Source organism: Diabrotica undecimpunctata, chromosome 7 (genome assembly GCF_040954645.1).
Source record: "Diabrotica undecimpunctata isolate CICGRU chromosome 7, icDiaUnde3, whole genome shotgun sequence".
Lineage (NCBI taxonomy): Eukaryota > Metazoa > Arthropoda > Insecta > Coleoptera > Chrysomelidae > Diabrotica > Diabrotica undecimpunctata.
In genome coordinates, this window is record NC_092809.1 from 105,328,494 (window position 1) to 105,352,983 (window position 24,490).

A 24,490-nucleotide genomic window follows, 5' to 3' on the forward strand; every position below is an offset into this window, starting at 1 on the left:
ATTCTTCCGTAAACGACATTTTCAATATGATCGAGGGAACATCAGAAAAAGTTGGAAGTCAATGATTTGACTTTAATTCCAACTGGTCGATGACCAAAGCTAATGAACAAGAAAAATCCATTGTGGTGACTTTAACGCCCATGTTGGTGATAACATGGTACCAAGGATAAAACAAAGATAAAACGAGGATGTCTGAAATAAAAACAGAGATCTTCTGATAAACTTCTGCAGCACAAATGGATTACGTAATAATATTACTCGTTTCTATTACAAAGAACAACACAAGTATACCTTTAAAACTACTAAGGGACAAATATGTATGACCTACTATATTCTTTCGAACAAAGAGCTACTCCCTTCCCAAATTTCGGATTTAAGGTCAATAACATTGGCAAATATATATCAGAAAAATAAAATTACAGAAAACACCACAAATAAAAGTTGAAAAATCTGCAAGACGACTGAACAAGGTACTTAAACCAAAAAAAAAAAACGAGTATGGCAGTCCAGTGGGACTGCCGGTAGACGTTATACTTCTATACACGCGTTCGACGTTACAAATTTATGTGGGAGTCAATCTGCACAATCATTCCATATGTAATGATATAGGTAAGAGAGAGCAGAAAGAAAAACAGAATTAGGTATACCTATAGGTATATGGTGCATCGTTTGCTGTATATAAACAACATTTGACCTGTAATAGGAGTATAATAAATGAATGATTAAATCAATATTTTGATGAAAATGTATATTTTTATATTTTTACACATACTCTGCAGTAAATTTCATTGTTTATTTTTTTATTATTATAAAAATACAATACAATACACTGCAACATAATTCAATATAATAATACAATGCAATATTCATAAGGAAAGTGTGGTTACACATTTTAAAGTTTCTCCACATTTTAAAGTTTAATTCGAGATTCCAACCCTGCGTTTAAAATATTGTTAGCTAAATAGAGTATTTAAACAACAAAGTTTCTTCACACAAAAAATAAACTGTGAGTACATTACCAATTTAATACAAATTCAATATTATTAAATATTATACATAACCCATAATTCAATACAACACATCAATTAATCCAGTCTCTGGTTTTTTGGCAACTTCCACAAGTCGAACTAATTAGCCGATACAAGACCGGCTCTAGAAAAATTTTATCAAATGAAGAAAACAAAAATTAAAAATGGATAATTCTGAAAATATTAGTATACCTACTACATCATCAACATCGACATACTCCAATGCAGTAAGCAACTTCAATTTTCCTTCAAAAGAACAAGCCATTATTCTGTCAGCTATCCAAGGTATTAAAATACATGAATACATAGTAGCCATAGGGTCTCTACTCACACCAAAAAATGTTATCTTTGCATCACGAATAGCTAACAACAGAGTTTGTATTTACTTGAACAATACTAGCATAGTAGATACCTTACTAAACAACCATAAAACAGTACTCATCCAAGGCAATGAGATAGAAATTCGAAGACTTATTACGCCAGCAAGGAGACTAGTAATATCAAACATCTGCCCCAGCATTCCGAACAGTATTTTAGAAGAAGAACTGAAACAACTAGAAATAACTGCAGTATCCAAATTAACGTTTTTAAAAGTTGGCATGCCCGAGTCTGAGTATAGTCATGTCTTAAGCTTTAGGCGGCAAATATTTGTCTCTCCGATAATCATCAAACCAATTCCAAATACAATCTTAATAACCTATGACAACACTCCTTACAGAATCTTCCTATCCCTAGATGGTTTAAATTGCTCTAGATGTAATACTACTGGCCACAAAGAAGAAAACTGCACATCAACGTCAACTGGTACAGAAACACTTAAAGATCCTTATACATCAGAACTCGAACTCATGGAAATAAATCAGAATAATTCAGCAACAAATATTTCAGATGATACAACCAACTGTTTCAACCCTATTTCTGCAGATATCCCAACGACAAATGATTCGCTTATAGTACACAGCATACCTTCAACTAAAGCTAACAGCAATAATAGTAAAACAACCAATCAAGCAAAAAGGCAAATTTCAACCTCTCCTGAAATCTCAGAAACTAAAAACCTAAACGAAACTTTCATAACTCCAAAAAAATCCGCACACAAAAAAAAGAAAAAGGCTTTAGATGTCGAAGCCACATTAAAACCAATTGAAAACATTTTAATGACAGCATCTCCTTCATATACGCTAAATTTCTCTGAATTATGCGACTTCGTGATAAACGCAATAGGATCAAAATTTCCTGAAGTCACAGCTAAAAACTATACAGAAGATTTTGACGGCTTATACACCTTATTAAAAATGGTTCACTCAAAATTAAATGATAGACGCATGAAAAATAATATCACAAGAATTATAAAGAAAATAAATCCAACAAATGAATCTTCCCTCACTGAAGAAAGCGACTACGATTTATCTCAATAGTCCAATTATATTCATTCTTCAATGGAACTTGAATGGCTATTATAGCCACATTGAAAACATTAAAATGCTAATCAATGAACTGTCACCACTAATAATATGTCTTCAAGAAACTCGTCTTTCCAACAATCAAGCAAAACTAAAAAATTATATGCCCTATACAAAAAATCGAGCAGTACAGCAAATATCCAGTGGTGGAGTCGGAATTTTTGTACATTCAACCATCCAATCCCAAGAAATTCCGTTAAATACAAATCTGGAAGCAGTAGCAGTTTCGGTAATACATCATTTTAAAATCAACATATGCAACGTATATTTACCACATCCTGACGAAACTACTCTATTAGAACTTCAAAATGTAATTAAACAAATTCCATCTCCAAAATTAATTTTGGGTGACACAAACTGTCACAACATCGCATGGGGATCACAAAGAACAGATAAAAATGGACGAATATTATTAGAAGCAATTAATAACATAAAACTAGTTTTATTAAACACAGGAGCACCTACTAGATTCAATGCACATAATGGCACTTTTTCCTCCATAGACTTATCTATCAGTGATTCAACTTTAGCTCCATTTTTACAGTGGAATACATTGGACCACCTATACGACAGTGATCATTTTCCGATAATAATTACTCATGACAAAGATGAAAAAACCTGTACAACACCATATGAAACTTGGAAATTAAAGTCAGCCGATTGGGAAAAATACTCGAACTTAGTAAGCATACGTATACCAAATCTCGTTATATCAGATAATATAGACACTACTCTATCATCTTTCAATGGTATAATTTTAGACGCAGCCAGAGATTCTATAGGAAAAACCAAAAATATCACAAAAGCTCCTCTTCCTTGGTGGAACACTGAAATCGCATCCGCTTTAAAGCAAACAAAACATGCTTTTAATATATACAAAAAGTTTAACACACCTAATAACTTAAACAATTTTAGATCTTTAAGGGCCAGATCTAGATTTTTAATAAAACAAGCAAAAAAAGAGAGCTGGACCAATTACGTGTCGTCAATTGACTCGTCTACGCCCATAAGGGATATATGGCAAAAAATAAGGAAAATAAAAGGTTCAAAAACATTTAACCATATTGACACAATCACTACAAATGATCTAACAACTTCAGACAAACACGAAATCTCAGAAATTTTAGTAGAACACTATCAGTTGTATTCAAGCAATCAGCAGTACCACCCAAATTTCTTAGAACACAAAGAAAGAACAGAAGCATCAAAAATTAATATAGAAGATACTGCTGATCCACTAAACACTTCCATAACACTTGATGAATTAAATGAAAGTCTTAATAACCTCAAAAATACCTCACCTGGACCTGATGACATACCACCAGTTTTCATAGAAAAACTACCTATAAGCGCGAAGGTTACTCTAGTAGAGATCTACAACAAAATTTATTCGACCCATAAATTTCCATCTCTCTGGCGCGAAGCAATTATAATACCATTTTTAAAAGACAATAAACCAAAAAACTTATCTTCTTCGTATCGACCAATATCTCTTACCTGTAGCATCTGTAAAATAATGGAAAAAATTCTAAGCAAAAGATTAAAATGGTACTTAGAAAAGAAAAATCTCCTTACATCCATCCAAAGTGGGTATCGATCAGAACGGTCTACAATAGATAACATTATAGCATTAGAATCTGAAATACACGAAGCTTTTATACATAAACAAAAATTAATAGCAATTTTCTTTGACATCACAAAAGCATTTGACACCACGTGGACATATCACATCTTAAAAACAATGAAGAGTTGGAAAATAGATGGTAAATTCCTAGCCTTCGCCAAAAACTTCCTGGAGAACAGAAGTATAAAAGTTAAAACAAACGGTGTCATGTCAACTAAGAAATCACTGGAAAATGGTATCCCTCAAGGATCTGTATTAAGCCCCCTGCTATTCTTAATAGCAATCAACAACGTATCTAACCATTTTATGCTTCCAGTAAAAGCAAACCTTTACGCCGATGATCTTGTAATATATATGAGAAGTAAAAACCTAAAATCAGCTGCATCAATATTACAAAATACACTAAATAAATTAGAAGGGTGGTCTTTAGATATAGGCTTGAGATTTTCAACCGAAAAAACTAAAGTAATAATATTTGACAAAAGAAAAACACAACACCACTTAAATTTAAAACTTAACGGAAATACTCTTATAACAATCAACGAAATCAAATTTTTGGGAATGACATTCGACTCTCAACTAAAATGGACATCGCACATAAATGAACTAATTAAATCATGCCAACAGAGAATAAATCTTCTAAAAGTTCTTTCCAATCACAAATGGGGCGCAGACACAACTATTCTTCTGCGATTATATCAAGCTCTAATTAGAAGCAAACTAGATTATGGATGTATATGCTACGAAACTGCTACTAAAACTCAAATGAACAAACTGGACATCATCCAATCCACAGCATTACGCATAGTTTTCGGAGCTTTCAGAACCACGCCAATTAGCAGCCTTCAAGTCCTAGCAGGAGAACCGCCATTAACTCTCAGAAGACAATATTTTTCAATGTGTTGTGCTACTAAATATCTCAGTGCAAAGGAAAACCCGTTTATAACAAGCCTAATAAGGAGCAACCCTCCAAATCTGTACTCAAATTATTGCCCTAGAAACTTACCTTTCAATGAACGAATAAATCGATTTGAATTCGATATACATCAATTGAGAGCCACTTCTACAAACAGATGCCAGTCTCCTCCCTGGAAAGTTCAAATACCAAAAGTAGATTTTACCTTACTTAACTATCCCAAACATTCACACAATCCTTCTGAAATACAACAACAATTCCGGTCTACCATCTCCAGATACCCTGATTTCAAACTAATTTTTACTGATGCCTCTAAAAGCAGTAATGGTGTAGCTGCTGCAGCTATTTTTGAAGACAACACCTCTGTCACCCGTCTAGCCAAGGAGTGTAGCATATATACTGGAGAACTGCAGGCAATCTTCAACGCACTGAACCAATGTACCAGCATTGATACAAACTTTCTTATTATATCAGATTCTCTAAGTGCCTTAAATGGTGTCAAGCAGATGTATCCTACTCATGCCAATTTAGCATTAATAAAAGACATGCTATACAATGCCCAAACATGTGGTAAAAACATAACATTTTTATGGGTACCATCCCATGTTGGGATAAAGGGTAATGAAGCAGCTGATAAAGCAGCAACAGAAACTATCAATAACATGACAATTCCTATTATGCAAAACATACCAATTTCAGACCAAAAAACATTAATAAAAACTTACATGAACAAAATCTGGCAAGTAAAATGGAACCAAACAGAAGCAAAATTAAAAAGTATCAAACCAGATGTTACTTCTGCTTTACTACCGCTCCCAGCTAAAAGACATGACCAAGTAGTTATTAACAGACTGCGGCTAGGTCATACAAAATTTACACATGGATACATCATCTCCAAGGACCCTCAGCCGATTTGCCACATCTGTCAAATACCATTTTCAGTGCAACATATAATGATAGACTGTCCAGTGTACTCAACAGCAAGATCGACAGCAAAACTAAAACACAATTTGAAAGAAACTCTAAAAGAAGACATCAGCAATACAATAAATTTTATCAAAAATTGTAAACTGTATAACAAACTGTAACATAACATAAAATGTTTGTATTTTACAAAACTGTTATGTAAATTTTAATAATATACTAAATGTAACTTTTCTAAAATAAAGATATACCACCCGCTAATAACCCTAGGGGTTGATGCGGTACAAAAAAAAAAAAAAAAAAAAAAAAAAAAAAAAATATTCATAAGTATTTAAAAATAAACAATATACATAACTCACTTACGCATATGTTTAATTTACCATGATAATAATATTCATCAATTAAAAATATTGTTTCGTGATACAACTATCAATTTATCTGACATTGACAGATACAAAATTTAATTGTTTGTTGTGTATATAAGTACACATTTGAACTTTCTTGAGATATTTACAAGTTTTAATTTATAATTTAACATGCCTAACGAGGCTCAAGGCAAATCTGAAAAGAATGGAAAAATAGTAATAATATTAATAAATATTACCCTGTCTCTCTCTTACCTATATCTTACATATGTAATGATTTTGCCGATTCACTCCTGTACAAAGTTCCAACGTAGAACCCGTGTATAGAAGTATATCTTCAAAAAAAATAGCAGAAAAATGCACAAACACATATATTATCCAAAGTAATGGGATTCACATGGGCGACTTTAGTGCGAAAATGTTGTTTAAACAAGATGACGCAGAAGTAGCAATGAGTATGATATGGCGAAAGAAATCTACGAGGGCAAAGACTGCCCAACTTCTTACATCAAGAAAATTTATTCATGATGAACTCTTTTTTCGATAAAAAGCCTTAGCGTAAATGGACAAGCCCAGACGGCAGTGTCAAAAATGAAATCATAACAAACAAAAAAGAAATAATCAAAAAAAACTAAGTACTCAACAAATTTTCAATAGGAAGCGACCACAGATTAATCGGAGCTAAGATACTATTAAATTTTAAATTGGAAAGGACAAAGATGATCCTAAAGACAAGAAAAAAGAAATGGATTCACCTAGAAAACAACGACCTGTATGAAGATACACTAACCAGACATATACAAGACTTGCAAGATGAAATAGAAGATGTGGATCAAGCAAATGATGGCATAACGAAGGCTCTAAAAGAAACTAAAAGGGAGTGCTGCCCGACCATTCTGACCCATAAAGAAAAACTAAGCTAAAATATCAAACAGCTAATAGGTAAAACAAGACAGCTGACGGAAAAATACGGCTACAACTACACCACAATGAAGAAATTAAATAAAGATATCCACCGGTCTATCAGAAAAGGAGTAAGAGGAAACAACACAAGAGAAATAACTAAAATAATTCAAGAAAACAAAAGTTTAAAAATTTTGAGGCGAAATACGAACAACATAGGTAACAAAAATATGTACAAAATAAAAAACAAAGATGGAAACATTACTACTGATAGAACCAAAATCCTTGAGGTCGTCGAATTCTTTTATCGCGAAATGTATGAGAGCACCGACAAAAAGCAAGATCAGCCCCCTAAAACGACACTTTTAGAAGTGAAAAATAACAAATCCCCTAGAGATGACGGAGTAGTGATCGAAGCGATCACACTAGGTGGAAATAAAATTATATAGGCTTTGGCCAAGGTTTTCCAAGAATGCATCTACCAAGGAAAGAAGCAAGGAGACATTGTTATGTCCGTCTAAAAAAACTACCGTCGTATCAGTTTGCTTTCACACATATATAAACTTTTCACAAAAATTAGCAAAAAAAAGACAGGACGCTAAATTAGACTTCTATCAGCGTAGAGAACAAGCTGGATTTAGATCGGGATATAGCACCAACGACCACTTATTAGTGATAAAAAACCTGATAGAGAAGTCTGCAGAAGACAATAAACCATTGGTATAATACTATATTGGTATAATACATTGGTATTATACTGATATTTGTCGACTACGAGAAAGCATTCGATACCATAAGCCATCAGAAAATGTTAAAAGCATTGACAGATTGCCGAATAGACCATCGCTACACTAGAATAATCAGATATATCTACCAAAATGCCACAGCCAGCGTAAGACTATCAGAACAAATAAATTCTGTATACAGTGGGGAGAACGGCAAGGAAACACCGTCTCTCCAAAGCTATTCACGACGCTTTTAGAACATACTTGGAAAAAGGCACATCTGAACGAGCATGGTATCAATATAAATGGAGAGAAACTTAGTCATTTGAGATTTGCAGATGACATCGTCCTTATAGCTAATCGTATGGGCGATGCAATAATAATGTTTGAAAAATTACATCACGCTTCCTTGGAGGTCGGACTAAAGGTTAATATGAACAATACATTTCTTCCCGAACCTGATAACGGTTGACACATTCTCAGTGTAACGCTGCAATGGAATTATCTAATTTGTACGGCCCAGGTGGCTGTTGTCCAGTATATATTTAGATATGCTTTGTGTAGACGGTTCTAGCATCAATTGTGGCAAACACTTTTATACCATACTTTTTGGGCTTGTTCGGTACGTAGGTACATTCGAAAATTACATGTGCCTCGAAAAGCGAAAAGCATTTCATCCAAAGTGTCGTACTCACCTACAAAATAATAACTTTTACAATTCTGAACAAATGTGTCAAATATCTCTCTTATGTGAGCCAATTCATCTATTCGCTTTCTTTCATCCCTAGTATTTTAATCGTCAAAGCGAATAACTCTTAGAAAGAATCTAAATCTAATCTAAATGCTTCCTAATCCATCTCGCGCTTAAAATTGTTTTAAATTTTTTCGAGATCAACGATCTAGTTCTGCCAAATAAAGCAAACCAAAAAATGCTCACATTTTCGAAATTGAGAAATAGATATAGATCTAACATAAAGACTTCTATAGATTATCACAGAATCAACGATATTATTAAATAAAAGGTTCCATGATTCAATCGGAGTACTTGCATTTCTTCCAGTACCAATAGTGCCTGGTAAATGTTAAACAATATTTTGTTTTCTAGTACAAACTGCTGTAGAAGGTGTAAGTTTCAGCCATTTAGTTCCATCTTTATCATAGTAATATAATCGCCTGTCACGTTCTGTAGCATTCCTGTCTTCCACGTGCTGTTGTGGAGCGTTGTGGAGCCTCTGCTGTCTCTTGTTCAGAATCAGTTCCGTGGTTACTGAATATCTCTATGTCCTCATCAGACATAGACTTATCAGAATCTTAAATCTCTTCATCAATCTGAACTTCATCATATAGAGCTTGCTTACTAAAACAATTTATAAGTATCCAGAACTTGTTATAATATTTCACCTACCTACCTGAGTATAATAATTAAATCACTTGTAAAATATAGAAATTATGCCAGAGTCCAATAACTGAAGTAATTGTAAAATACAAAAACACTATGACCGATTACATATTATGTATAAGATATATCCACATTTATTAGCCTAAACTAACCTTATAATATGAGTACTATGGGAATTACCACTACAAACACTGCCGTCTGCTGTTTTTGTTCCTATTTACTAACGTTCGAACGTGACTTTAATCCACAGCCGATAGATGGAAGTACATATTTATATATACATACGTATAAAAGTTACATGACCACACGACGGTGGTCTATTAGTACAAAATTATTTAAATTTTAAAGCTAAAATCATTTATTTTTGTAAAATACATTAGATAAGTGCTTTTTTTGGTGCCTGAAAGGTCCTGAAAAAAACAGATATGTATATGAAGATTAAACAAGATTGTGATAACTCTAAATGATTTTATAATAACTGTCTACCGAAGTTTAATGATATTATCAACAAAAAAACGGATAGAAATAATGAACTAATTGAAAAAGCAAGTAGGTTAATTGATTTATTGGAATCATCAAATTCATCTTCACTTTTAAAATCCGATGGAAAATCTTATGCTGATATATATATATATATATATATATATATATATATATATATATCTTATGCTGAATAACGGAACCCTTAATTATAAAACCAAAAAACCTGAACCAAAATAGTTCGGTTACAAAAAGTGTACTTACACAAAAACTTTGTTCAGCTGATATGGCTGTTTCTTTAGCTGAGGTAAAGGAAGGAGCAAATGGTCGTGTTATGATTCACGGTCAAGATAAGATATACCTAGTTGAAAAATTAAAAAAGTAATGTAGAACGGCATTTGGACGCAGAGTACGAAATAAAAGTTGGCAAATTGAATAAACCTAAAATTAAAATCATTGATGTTAACCCTGATGACTTGAATGATAATGGTGAATTTATTAATAAATTTCTAAATCAAAATTTACCGGATGATTCGATTCAAACTGATATCAAAATTATTCACAAATTTAAATCTAACAGAAGTAGAGGAAATAATGTAAACGTAATAATTGAACTTTCTCCTAAGCAATTTAATTATTTAATTTCTAACAGTCAAAAAGTTCATATTGGATGGGACAGTTATCATTTTTTTCAATTTATAAGTGTAATTAGGTGTTTCCGATTTTGGAGATTTGGCCACTTTTCGGACAAATATGTGAATCAAAAAATTACGTTTGTCCTCTCTGTGGGGGTAAACATAAAAAGGATCAATGTAATAATACAACTAATTTTAAACGTTCTAACTGTACGTACGCTAAGGATGTTATGAAACTAAACGATATTGATGTTGATCATCACGTTTTTTATATAAACTGTTCTTGCTATTTAAAACAGTTAACTAAAAGTAAAGAAAAAGTTAACTATCAATTCTAGCAATCAAAATCTTTCAAAAATAATCCCTGAAAAAACTTTATTGAATATTTATTTTCAGAATATAGGAGGCTTACGTACCAAGCTTAACGACTTACAACAAGTGGTTGCTTGTTCTGATTATAATATATATATATATATTGTTGTACTTTTGAATGTCCATAAGCAATAAAAAACCGATATACAAATTTTATTACTTAAATAAAAATTAAAATTATTGATATTTCATAAAGACACGGGCATATGAATTTTCAAACATCCTGTATAAGACAAAATATGTATTTTAAGTTGTTCGAAGAATTGTTCATTAGGCCTCAGAGACAAGACTTTCAAATATTATCGATAAGAAATTTAAATAAGTCGGTTATTGTGAAATGGTTTTACCCGGAATAAAAGTGTATATAGAAAGTGTTGAACAATGGACCGGGATTTGCGGTGGTTTTCTCCCCGAAAGATTATATCGGTAAAAGTTTATTAACAAAAGACATTGAATTGAGAAACAGGTATCGTTTGTAGCTATTAGTAAGAAATATTTGTAAAGTAGATAGATTTAGTTAGAATAATTAAAGAAGATTTGTTTTCTGGAATTACCCGAATGACGTTTTATAGAGAGAGTTGGGTGGTAACGATATACTCACAAGAGGTGGATGATTTTTATTGGTCAAATTTTGAATGCAAGGAGGTTTGGTTTTGGCTATGAGATAGGAGAGAGAAAAAAAGGTTAGTTAGTCAGTTTTCGTCGTCCAAGAAGGAAGGAGCTTTGTGATTTGTGTTTGTTTGAAGTCCCGAAGACGTAATTTACCGGGTGTGTTTATTTGCGGTGGAAAAGCTGACCAGTGTGAGGAACGGGGTACAGAGAGATAGAAAACCAAAGGGCCTAAGAATATTAATAGCAGACGAAGCCGGAAACATTTGGAGATACAAGGACAGATAGGAGAAAGGTGTACGTCATCTGGACCACAATAGGAGCAGAAGCAGAGAAAGGTTTTTTTTTGTTGTGGCGTGGCCATAGAATTGCAACGGCAGAGAAGGAAAGGTCAGTCAAATTTCATTAGAGCCGGAGTGTGATTTTCATTTATTAATTAAGTAAATTGAATAAATAATAGAGACAGTTAATTTTGCGATCACTAAAAAAAAGGAATTATAAAAAGAGCTTAGTTATAACACATATTAAAAATCAATGTAAAATAACATTTGGGTCCATGATAGAAAACAACTTCTCATATATTTAAAGTTAGTATATTGCAAATATTACAGGATTGATTGTTGTATAAAATTTCATTAAAATAAAGGACATCTCACATATAGTTCAGTTGAAATTCTATGTATTTTATTCAGGTCATATTACCTATCCCGATTAGGACGCCAATTGGAAAATATTTTGAATCCACGATCAAAGGTAAATCGTACAATTTAAATAGCCTGAGATTGTAATTAATTAATGCTGATTTATGGTGATTAATTGGAGATTAGTTCATTTAATAAATATAGACAGGATTTTTCCTAAGTAAGCAATATAATACAATTTAAATAGCATAACAAAATGGCCCCCAACGTGTAAAGCTTTGAAAAATATTTCTAGTTGGCAAATTTGAAAGGATAGGAGTAGACGAGCAGATATTTGAAAGTTTATATGCCGGGGATAAAGTGAAATATTATGTAAAAATTGAGGACATAAAGATTATATATTTTTTTTAAGATACAATTTACCATAATTGATTTATTTATTCGTGATATTGACAATTTATAGGTTACCATAATTGATTTATTTGTGTGATATTTAAATTTGATAATTTTACCATACTTGAATGATTTGATTGATTTTGACATTTGATATTTTACCATTTGATTTATTTGTGGGATATTGAAATTTGATACTCGTACTCAAGAGTTATTACATTTGAACAGGAAAAGTCCCGTTTGTTGCAACAGACCAGTAGAATTTTATATTTGGCGGGGAAATTATTGCACAAATTTCAAAGTTTCATATTTGGCGGGGATAAATAATCTAACGAACATGTCGGCCACAAGGAGTCAAAGCAAAACGCAAGAAAGGAAAGAGGATAAGATAGAAGAGGAAACAATTATTGATGAAGGATCGGATAATGAAGGAAATGCTACAATAATGGAGGAAAGAAAAGAAACAGGGATGTTAGAAAAATTATTAGCTATGATGCAAATACAGACACAACAAATACAAGAATCGTCACAAAAAATGGATAAAAATCAACTGGAAACAAAACACATAATGGATGAATCACAACAAAGAACGGAACAAAAATTGGACAATTTGGAAGAAAACCAAAGAAAAATGGAACAAAAAATGGAAACGCGTATGGACAAATATGAAAACGAAATAAAAGTCTGTTTAGAAAGAAGTAGGGAAGAAACAGAGAGGAAAATAGAATTGCAGAGAGAAGAAATCGAAACTAAAATGAAGGATATTCAGAGTATGCAAAAAAGGGAATTAGAACAGATAGAAATAAAATTTGAAAATGCGCTACAAGAAGACCGGAAAGAAACGGAAAGGAGATTTAAACAAATTGCAGAGATGGAGATAAGAGGAGTAGAAAGAAAGGAAGTCATCGTACATAGCACAGAAGACGTAAAAGTACGATTTGGCGGGGATATAAGGAAAATACACCCAGTGCCTTTTATAAATAACCTAAAGGAAAAAGTCAAACACATAGGACCGTTTGCAACAGCAAAGGAAACCATCAGAAACCATCTCACAGAAGAGGCAAATCTTTGGTTTGTCAGCAAGGAAGAAGAATTGGACAATTGGCAAGATTTTGAGAGAAGATTCTTAAATTATTTCTGGGGAAAAATCCAGCAACTACAAGTAAATAAAGAGTTACAAAATGGAAAATACCATGAGAGGATGGGCGTATCAGAAAAGATGTACGCATTACAACTCTATAATAATGCAAAACATTTGCAATATAATTATTCATCAGAACAATTGGTAGAGTTGATATCGCGACATTTTGAAGATACCTTGGAAGACCACATAAATCTCCAAAATTACAAGGACATTGACAGCTTATGTCAATTTTTGCAAATGAGAGAATCACATAGGCATGAAAGAAGAGAAAGAAGACCGCAAGAAAATTATAGACAAAGAGAAAACCAAGAATATAGAGATAGAGGTCAAAATTTTAGAAGAGATTATACAAGACGAGAATTCATACCTAGACGGGGATATGAAAATAGACCGAACGGAAGAGAGAATTATGAACCCAGAACCCAGAGATGGAATGAAAACAGGGATCGGGAAAATCAGAGTAGAAATAACCGCCCATACCAAGGAAACAGATACAATAACCCACGGAATGAACAGGAATCTCACGGTAATCGATACGGGAATGATAGACCAAAAGAGAACAGAAGAGAAATAAATAATATGCAAAGAGAAGAAAATGAATATGAGAGAGAAGATGACGGGAGAGAAAACACAGAAGAACAACAGGCGTGTTTTCAAGAAGGCGCTCACTAAAAACGAAGAAACAAACAGGAATTTTTTGTCACCCCAAGGAATTTATTAAACTGGCAGGAAACAATGAAAAGAGAAATGGAGTTAATTTAAAATTTGTGGATGGATTTATAAATGAGAAACCAATTAAAATTATGATAGACACAGGCTCTGAAATAACACTGGTCAACAGAAAATTAATCGAAGAAGTAAATTTAACAAGTCTAATTTATAAAATACCTAGGGTGAATTTAGTGGGCGCAAATAAACGGACATTGGCAACAATAAATGAAGGTATACGAGTAATGGTACGATTGAAAAAAAATATGTATGCACTTCAATGTGTAATAATGCCGAATATGTCACATGACATGATTGTAGGCGTTGACGAATTAACGGAAAAACATGTAGTGATCGACTTCAAAACCAATACGATGAAAATAGCTAAGGAAAAAGAAGAAGAACAGGATAAGGAACAAGAGAAACAAATTACGGACGAATCAGAGAAAGAACAAACGGTGGAAATGAACCTGGCGACGAAGAAAGGAAAAGGAAGAAAGAGGGGAAAAGGTCTGAAAAAGATCAAAAAAAAAAAACCTGGGATTCCTCAAAAGATGAGACGAGCTCAGGAGAAGAAGATGGAAAAATTTTGACAAGAAATAAAAGCAAAACTTGGGATTCCTCAAAAGAAGAGACGAGCCCAACAAAAAAAAACACAAAGGAAAATGAAGAGGACACAATGGAGACAGTGGTGTTTGAAGAAGACACGGAGTACACGGTGAATATGTGCGAAAAATTTGATGGGAGAGAAAAAAAATTGATATGTGGAGAAGGCAAAGAAAATGATTTGCGTATAATTTTAAGAGACTATGAAACGCTGATAAATGAGGAAAACCGAGTGGCCACAAAATACGAGCACTCATTTGAGGTGAAAAACTTGAGAAATTTTCGATCGAAGACTTATCCAATTCCTTATAAGTATCGGCAAGAAGTAAAGCAAGAAATCAAAAAAATGTTGGAAGATCAAATCATTGAGAGATGTGACTCACCCTATATTAACCCAATTGTGATAGTGAAGAAGAGCAGTGGAGAGTTAAGACTCTGTTTAGATGCCCGAAATATCAACCAACACACAGTATCACAATATGAATCACCGTTAAATATCGAGGCCATTTTTGGAAGGATCACGGGATCACATATTTTCTCAAAAATTGATCTAAAGCATAGTTTTTGGTTAATACCTTTGGCTGAAAAGTGTAGAAACTACACTGCCTTTTCAATTGATGGTATAGTATACCGATTTAAGGTAGTTCCGTTTGGATTACAAAGCGCCTGTGCAGCACTTGTACGAGCTTTGCATACCATTTTGAATCACCATGAAGAGTTCATCGTCCATTACATCGACGATTTATTAATTTTTTCACAAGATATGCAGAGTCATGTGGAACATATCAAAATAATTTTGAAAGAATTGGACACAGCGGGATTAAAACTAAACATTGAAAAATGTCAATTTTTTCAAAAGGAAGTGATTTATTTGGGTTTCAAACTTGACACCGAAACTGTAAGTCTAGCCGAGGACAGAGTAAAGCTCATCGACGAATACCCAAGACCAACAAATCTAAAAACATTGCGAGGGTTTCTCGGTACGATAAATTATTTCAAGAAATTAATTCCCGATTTAAGCCAAAAAGAAATTCCTTTAATAAAATTGTTAAAGAAAGGGACAAAATGGAATTGGAAAGAAGAACAGGAGGAAGCTTTCAAAATATTGAAACAAGAATTTGCTAAAGGAACAAAAATATATCACCCTATTTACAATTTGCCGTTTATACTCCGTACGGATGCGTCGATACAGAAATTTGCAGGAGTGTTGTCGCAAATACAAAACGGCCAAGAGGTTCCGATATGTTTTATATCTCGAGTGACTAAAACACATGAGAGAAAATACAGTGTCACCGAGTTGGAATTCGCCAGTGTACTATTTTGCGTAAACAAATTAAGGTTTTACTTATTGGGAGCTAAATTCACCATCGAAACGGATCATGCAGCATTGATACACATCATGAAGAATCGATTGGTAAATAACAGAATACACAGAGGCATTCTGCTCTTACAAGAGTATGATTTCCAATTTCGATACATCAAAGGGAAAGACAACATAATAGCTGACGCTTTAACACGGGACGAAGATACAGGAAAAAAGGAGACAATTACATTACATGTGGGATTGAATATACTGACACAAGACGAAGGGATATTTTCGTTAAATGAGATAAGGACCGACCAGGAAGGCCTAGAAGAAAGAGAAAAGAGAAGAGCAGAGCTAGAAAACGAGATATTTTTTAAGAGAATAGACGGAAAGGAATTATATTTAGTGACACCGACATTGGCAGAAAGAATCATCAAGAAACTACACGAGGAAAATGGACATATTGGCAGTAGAAAGGTATGGCTTGTATTTAGGGAAAACTACATCAGTCGACAAGATTACCGCATTGCAAAAGAGATCACACAGAAATGCGAAGTATGCCAGAAATACAAGAGCAGGAATTTTAAAAACGAAAATATTGCAAAGAGCATTGTTTCCCGGAACAACCTGGACATTATAGCCATCGACATGTTAAGCGATCTAATTGTGACCACGCAAAGGAACAAGCATATTCTGGTGATGGTGGATGTGTTCTCAAAATACGTAAAATTATATAGTTGCCGCACCACAAAAGGGGAAGAAATATTGAGAAAAATAGACAATTTCATCGCTACGGTAGGAACCCCAAGAAAAATTTTACTAGACAATGCAACGTACTTCCGAAATGATCGTTTCAAGGGACAGCTTAGAGAACGGGGAATCGAGACGAACTTTGTAAGCATCAGGCATCCCCAAAGTAATCCTTCTGAGCGATTTATACAAGAGGTAACGAAATTTCTTCGTATTGCAACGGATGGTCAACATCGGCGATGGGACAGAAAATTGGGAGAAATAGAGATGTACCTAAATTCCATGCCAAGTACAGTAACGAAAGAAACACCAGAATACATCATGAAAGGCGTCATGCCGATAAGACCGTGGGAAGATCCAGAACAAAGAGAGTATCGACAGGTTATAGAAACCGTTCAGAGGAGATTAAGAAGAAGCAATGAGAAATACATCCAGAGACAGGGTCATAATAGGAAACGAAGACCAGTAACTTTCCAAAAGGGTGACAAAGTAATGGTAAGAGCATTAAGAGTGTCAAATCTTCAGACCGGTATTTGCGCAAAATTGATGCCTGTTTTCGAAGGGCCATACATAGTAAACAACGAAGATGGAGTAAACAGCTATGAGTTGAAACATATGGATTCTGAAAAGATCAGAGGTATTTATAATATCCATGATGTATATAAATATCACGAATGAAGATTTAAATTTGTATAAAGTAGATAGTAGGATAGGATAATACGTAGCATAAGTACAGATAGCATACAGGAAGTGCGTTTATTTTGCCTCGAGAAAATTTAGTTGCATAAATTGATAAATTTTATCGATTACAAAGGCGGGGATTTGTTGTACTTTTGAATGTCCATAAGCAATAAAAAACCGATATACAAATTTTATTACTTAAATAAAAATTAAAATTATTGATATTTCATAAAGACACGGGCATATGAATTTTCAAACATCCTGTATAAGACAAAATATGTATTTTAAGTTGTTCGAAGAATTGTTCATTAGGCCTCAGAGACAAGACTTTCAAATATTATCGATAAGAAATTTAAATAAGTCGGTTATTGTGAAATGGTTTTACCCGGAATAAAAGTGTATATAGAAAGTGTTGAACAATGGACCGGGATTTGCGGTGGTTTTCTCCCCGAAAGATTATATCGGTAAAAGTTTATTAACAAAAGACATTGAATTGAGAAACAGGTATCGTTTGTAGCTATTAGTAAGAAATATTTGTAAAGTAGATAGATTTAGTTAGAATAATTAAAGAAGATTTGTTTTCTGGAATTACCCGAATGACGTTTTATAGAGAGAGTTGGGTGGTAACGATATACTCACAAGAGGTGGATGATTTTTATTGGTCAAATTTTGAATGCAAGGAGGTTTGGTTTTGGCTATGAGATAGGAGAGAGAAAAAAAGGTTAGTTAGTCAGTTTTCGTCGTCCAAGAAGGAAGGAGCTTTGTGATTTGTGTTTGTTTGAAGTCCCGAAGACGTAATTTACCGGGTGTGTTTATTTGCGGTGGAAAAGCTGACCAGTGTGAGGAACGGGGTACAGAGAGATAGAAAACCAAAGGGCCTAAGAATATTAATAGCAGACGAAGCCGGAAACATTTGGAGATACAAGGACAGATAGGAGAAAGGTGTACGTCATCTGGACCACAATAGGAGCAGAAGCAGAGAAAGGTTTTTTTTTGTTGTGGCGTGGCCATAGAATTGCAACGGCAGAGAAGGAAAGGTCAGTCAAATTTCATTAGAGCCGGAGTGTGATTTTCATTTATTAATTAAGTAAATTGAATAAATAATAGAGACAGTTAATTTTGCGATCACTAAAAAAAAGGAATTATAAAAAGAGCTTAGTTATAACACATATTAAAAATCAATGTAAAATAACATTTGGGTCCATGATAGAAAACAACTTCTCATATATTTAAAGTTAGTATATTGCAAATATTACAGGATTGATTGTTGTATAAAATTTCATTAAAATAAAGGACATCTCACATATAGTTCAGTTGAAATTCTATGTATTTTATTCAGGTCATATTACCTATCCCGATTAGGACGCCAATTGGAAAATATTTTGAATCCACGATCAAAGGTAAATCGTACAATTTAAATAGCCTGAGATTGTAATTAATTAATGCTGATTTATGGTGATTAATTGGAGATTAGTTCATTTAATAAATATAGACAGGATTTTTCCTAAGTAAGCAATATAATACAATTTAAATAGCATAACAATATATATATATATATATATATATATATATATATATATATATATATATATATATATATGTATATATATATATATATATGTATATATATATATATATTTATATATATATATATATATATATATATATATATATATATATATATATATATATATATATATATACTAGTTGAAATCTGGCTTAATTCTGACTTTAATAATGCTGAGTTGGGACTTTCCAATTACAACATTTTTAGAGCCGATAAAAATCATCTAACAAGTCATAAGCAACGTGGAGGAAGTGTTCTGATAGCTACATCTAAATATTTACAAGTGTGTGAAATTGTTATACCACAAAATAATATTGAACAAGTTTTTGTGTCACTTAAGTGTCACAATCAAATGCTTATTTTGGGTTCTGTGTACATCCCTCCTGCGTCTGAACAGCAGTGTTACATTGATCATTGTAGCAGTGTTGAGTTTATTTTTGAAAACTTTCCAGATCGTGATATGATTAGGTATATGCGGTGATTATAACTTACCCAATGTTAAATTGATAAATGATCAATTTGGAATTAGAGTTCAATGTATTCCTAGTTCTCCTGCTAATGATTTGTGTAATGCGGCCAGTTATTTTAATTTATCTCAAATTAATGTGATACCTAATAGCAGAAATACTTTTCTCGGCTTAATTTTTTCTAGTTTATCTAATATAATTGTGTCGGAACCATCAGATCCCTTGTTTGACAAAAGTGTCCATCATACTCCAGTTTCTTTGGGATTGTTTGTTAATGTTAACTCATCAACTTTGAATTATGAAGAATACTTTGTAGACTTTAGAAATGGTGATTACTTTAGCATAAATTATCTTTTGGCTGAGATTGATTGGAAATTTGTTTTAATCAACAAAAATATCAACGAGGCTATTGAAACCTTTAATGAAATTCTATACAATTTAATACATAATTTTGTACCCATTAAAAAATATAAAACATCCACATATCCCAATCGGTATAACAATGATCTAAAATTGCTAATACATATTAAAAAAGAAAACTGCTCATAAAACATTCAAACAGACAGGTAGGGAAGAAGATTATAATATATTTTCAAGTATTAGAACTCAGTGTAAAGAACTTACGAATTCACTATATAAATGACATGTTCAGAAAACTGAAAACGATATATCTGAAAACCCTATATCATTCTGGAAATTTATAAATAGTAAATGAAACTCACATATTATGTTACCATCAGTTATTAAGTATGAGGATTATACTGGGGAAAATAGTCAAGAAATCGTTGATATTTTTGCGAACTATTTTTCAACTGTCTACAATGATGTTGTAGTTAATCAAATTCCTATTTTTAAATTTGAGAAATCTGCGAATGTAAACAATTATGTTGCTGACATTAAGGAAATAATTGATGAGATTCTGAGTAGCCCGTGGAAACTTACCAAGGCACGTGACGAAGTTACATTGTATTTTTAAAAAAAATGTGTATACACTTTGGCAAAACCATCGAGTTAGAATCTACGGAGAAGCTATGAGCATATTAACGTGTGTATTAAAACAGTCAGTAGGTGTGGCTAACAATCATACCAATATGGCGGTGGACTCAGGGCCGGACTCGATAATACTAAAACTACTATACAAATATGACTAGTTATTCAGAAGATTTAATCATAATTTAAAAAGTGCAATACATTTTTAATAAACTATTCCGCGGGAAACACTAAAAACACGACATATTATATATAAAGATAAATTAATATAGTCAAATAACAAGTTGTATCGAAAGAGATAATAATATAAATAATATTTTAAAGGGTAAAATGAATGTACGGTATGAAATAAAAGTAATACGTTCGTTTTACAACTTATCTTCTTCTTAAAGTGCCTATCCGTTCCGGATGTTGGCGATCATCACGGCTATCTTTACTTTGTTTATTGCAGCGCGGAACAGTTCAGTGGTAGTCGTGTAATACCACTTTCGTAAATTTTGAAGCCAGGAAATTCGTCTTCTTCCCGGTCCTCCCTTATCATTTACCTTCCCTTGGAGAATCAGCTGGAGAAGGCCGTAACGTTCTTGATTTCTCATTACATGTCCTAGATATTCCAACTTTTTAGTTTTGACGGTCATGAGAATTTCACATTCTTTCCCCATTCTACGCAGGACCTCCACATTAGTAACTCTGTTAACCCAGTATATATGTAGGATGCGCCTATAACACCACATTTCGAAAGCTTCGAGCCGATTCATAGATGCAACAGTCAGTTACAACTTATATATTTGATAACTACAAATTAACTGACACCTAAAAATTTAGTTCAATTAACAGAGTTATAAAAGTTATTATTAAACAAACAACAATGAATATCTGCCGAATATCACAATGGAAATACTGTGTAGAAATAAAAATAATTATCTTGCAGTAGTTAATAAGAAATTTTAAGATATTTAGGATGAAGATATTTGAGTATTCTCAAGAATAGCACGATCTACCTTACTTATAAGATTTTTTATGAATACTATTAATTTATTCTCTGAAGTACGGGTCATTGCTTTGTTTACATATTTGTATACTAACCTGTGGAACGTTATTTCTGAAGATTTTTTCATTAACATTGCTTCTGCTACTGCAACTACGTTGAGAACAAGAAACCATTATTATGCACTATCACAATATAATATAGTTTTTATAAAAGTATTATAAAACTAAAAATATTCGAAAAACAACAAACGTAAACAATCATTATACGATCTGTCAAAACGATCATAACAATATGGCCGAAGGGAGGTCGTTTTTAGTCACGTGATGCCCTCTCCATAGATTCTAACTTGATGAGCAAAACCAATACACCATTTATTTAACCTATCACTAACATCAGGGATATTTCCCGATTTCTGGAAATCTAGATTTTTAAAACCAATTTTCAAGTCTGTTCAGAAAGATAAATCTGAAAATTACCGTGCAGTTTGTATACAGTCAGAGTTACCAAAACTATTAGATTTTTTTGTAAATAGAATGTTAACTTTTGATTAAAAACATAATAATTGGTGAACATGGTTTTAGCCAAGGTAAATCCACAGTTACAAACCTCGTGTATTATACAAATTTTATCATTAACTCGTTGGAGTCTGGTTCTTGAGATCGCATGAGATCTTGATTGCCAAACTGTGTGGCTATGGCATTAGCGATAATATCTCAAATTGGATTAAACATTATTTGTCTAATTGTTCTCAAATGGTTAAATATAGTAGTTTTTTGTCAAAATCAATTCATATAACATCAGGTGTTCCACACGGTTCTCATTTGGGTCCACTGCTTTTTAATATATTTGTTAACGATTTACAAACAGTAATTAACTGCGTCCAATTTCTCTTATTCGCTGATTACATAAAAATCTTCAGATTTATCGCTTGCCTCTCTGATTGTGAATGTTTGCAGTTGTCCTTAAATAATTTTTCACGTTAGTGTGAAGTAAATGTTTTAAACTTAAATCTAAAAAAATGTTTTAAAATCACGTTTAGTAAAACGCAGGCTAATAATTACACACTTAATGGTACTGTTCTGCAAGAGATACGTCAGATACGGGATTTGGGTATAACACTGGATAGAAAACTGAACTTTAATGATCATATTAATGACATAACTTCACGTGCCCTTAAAATGTTAGGATTTATCCAGAGAAGTTCAAAGGGCTTTTCAGTTTTAACGTTTAAAATATTATACTGTTCGCTAGTGCGATCAACCATAGAATAATGGTGTACTATATGGTGTCCTTTTTATAATACCCAGAAAACTCAATTAGAAAAAGTTCAAAACAGATTTTTAAGGATATGTGGTTATAAAATGGGTTTAAGACGTGGAAATTATAATTACAGTTATATTCTTAATCAACTTAAAATGAACAAATTGGAGACAAGAAGAGCTGAATTCGAATTATATTTTTTACATAAGATTCTAAATGGATTTATTAATTGCCCTGAAATTTTGGATTTAATCTCATTTAATATACTTATGCGAAGAACCCGTAATTCTGACCTGTTTTTTGTAGATTTCCATTCTACTAATTATGGACTTAATGAAGTTATTTCTAGGATGTTACGTACGGCGAACAATTACCAAACAGATTTAGAATTATTTAATACTTCAACTGCATCATTTAAAAAACATGTTAAAAAACTGTTGTAGCTAGCTTATGTATCTTACTGTATTTTATACATATACAAAAACTGAAAAAGGGTTTAGCCCATGGACGTATAAATAAAGAGTTTTGGCAAAAAGCAGTTTTGGTTATTTGTTCTTTATCTAAGCTGAACATAGACAACCACATATCCAGCATCTGTTGATTCTTTACTGGGAACCTGCATATATTTCATTGAAATTATTATATTTATTATATTATAGTGTAGATTAGAAAAAATAAATAAATGTATTTACACATCCCTGTACTACGCCCATGGACGTAATTCCAATGTTTATAATACTTATGAATGAAAGGAAGTTCTGGATGTAAATATGCAGTTTTTCTCCATACAACACAGTTACGCACCATTATTACACTTAACTATTAACTATTCTTCAATTAAAATTTAAAATATATTAACAGATTCACTAAAATGTAACAAATAAGGAAATTATCATCTCAAAGGTAAACAATACAATGCCATGTTCCTTTTCCTCAAATCGCTACGACTGGTTTATATTACCAATGATGCCAAGTTTTACAAAAATTAAGATTATCAGAATATATTTTCTATTAATAAATTAAATAATTAATGTTTTTCTTTTAATTCTTTGGTTGCGAAATGAGTATATCTAAAAATAGTTTATACTAACTAGATAATACATTTTTATTTATAAATTAAAAATAAATTATACTAAAAATCGAAAATTATTTCGATGATTGACTTGGAAAAAAAAATAATTTGACAACGTCAAATTAGGGATTTGTGCTAGACTGTGACGATCTCATGACTTCATGTATAGATGTAAATAGCCCGGTCCTTCTTTATTTATACGTCCATGGTTTAGCCCGTCAATAAATAAATAAACATAAAAAATAAAAATGATATGATCCAATTTCATTAGTTCTAATTAAAATTATTAATTAATATATTTATTTGCTGTTGTATCAAACCAGTGAAGTTGTATTGATTAAACGGAAAATTGTTTCTTGTAGTGCGACCATCTCTTTACATTGGATTTATAAAATATTTACAGATTTGCGGTCGGCATTGAAAATAATCCGGAATGTATACATAAAAGTAAGAGCAGTCAACGTTTTAATC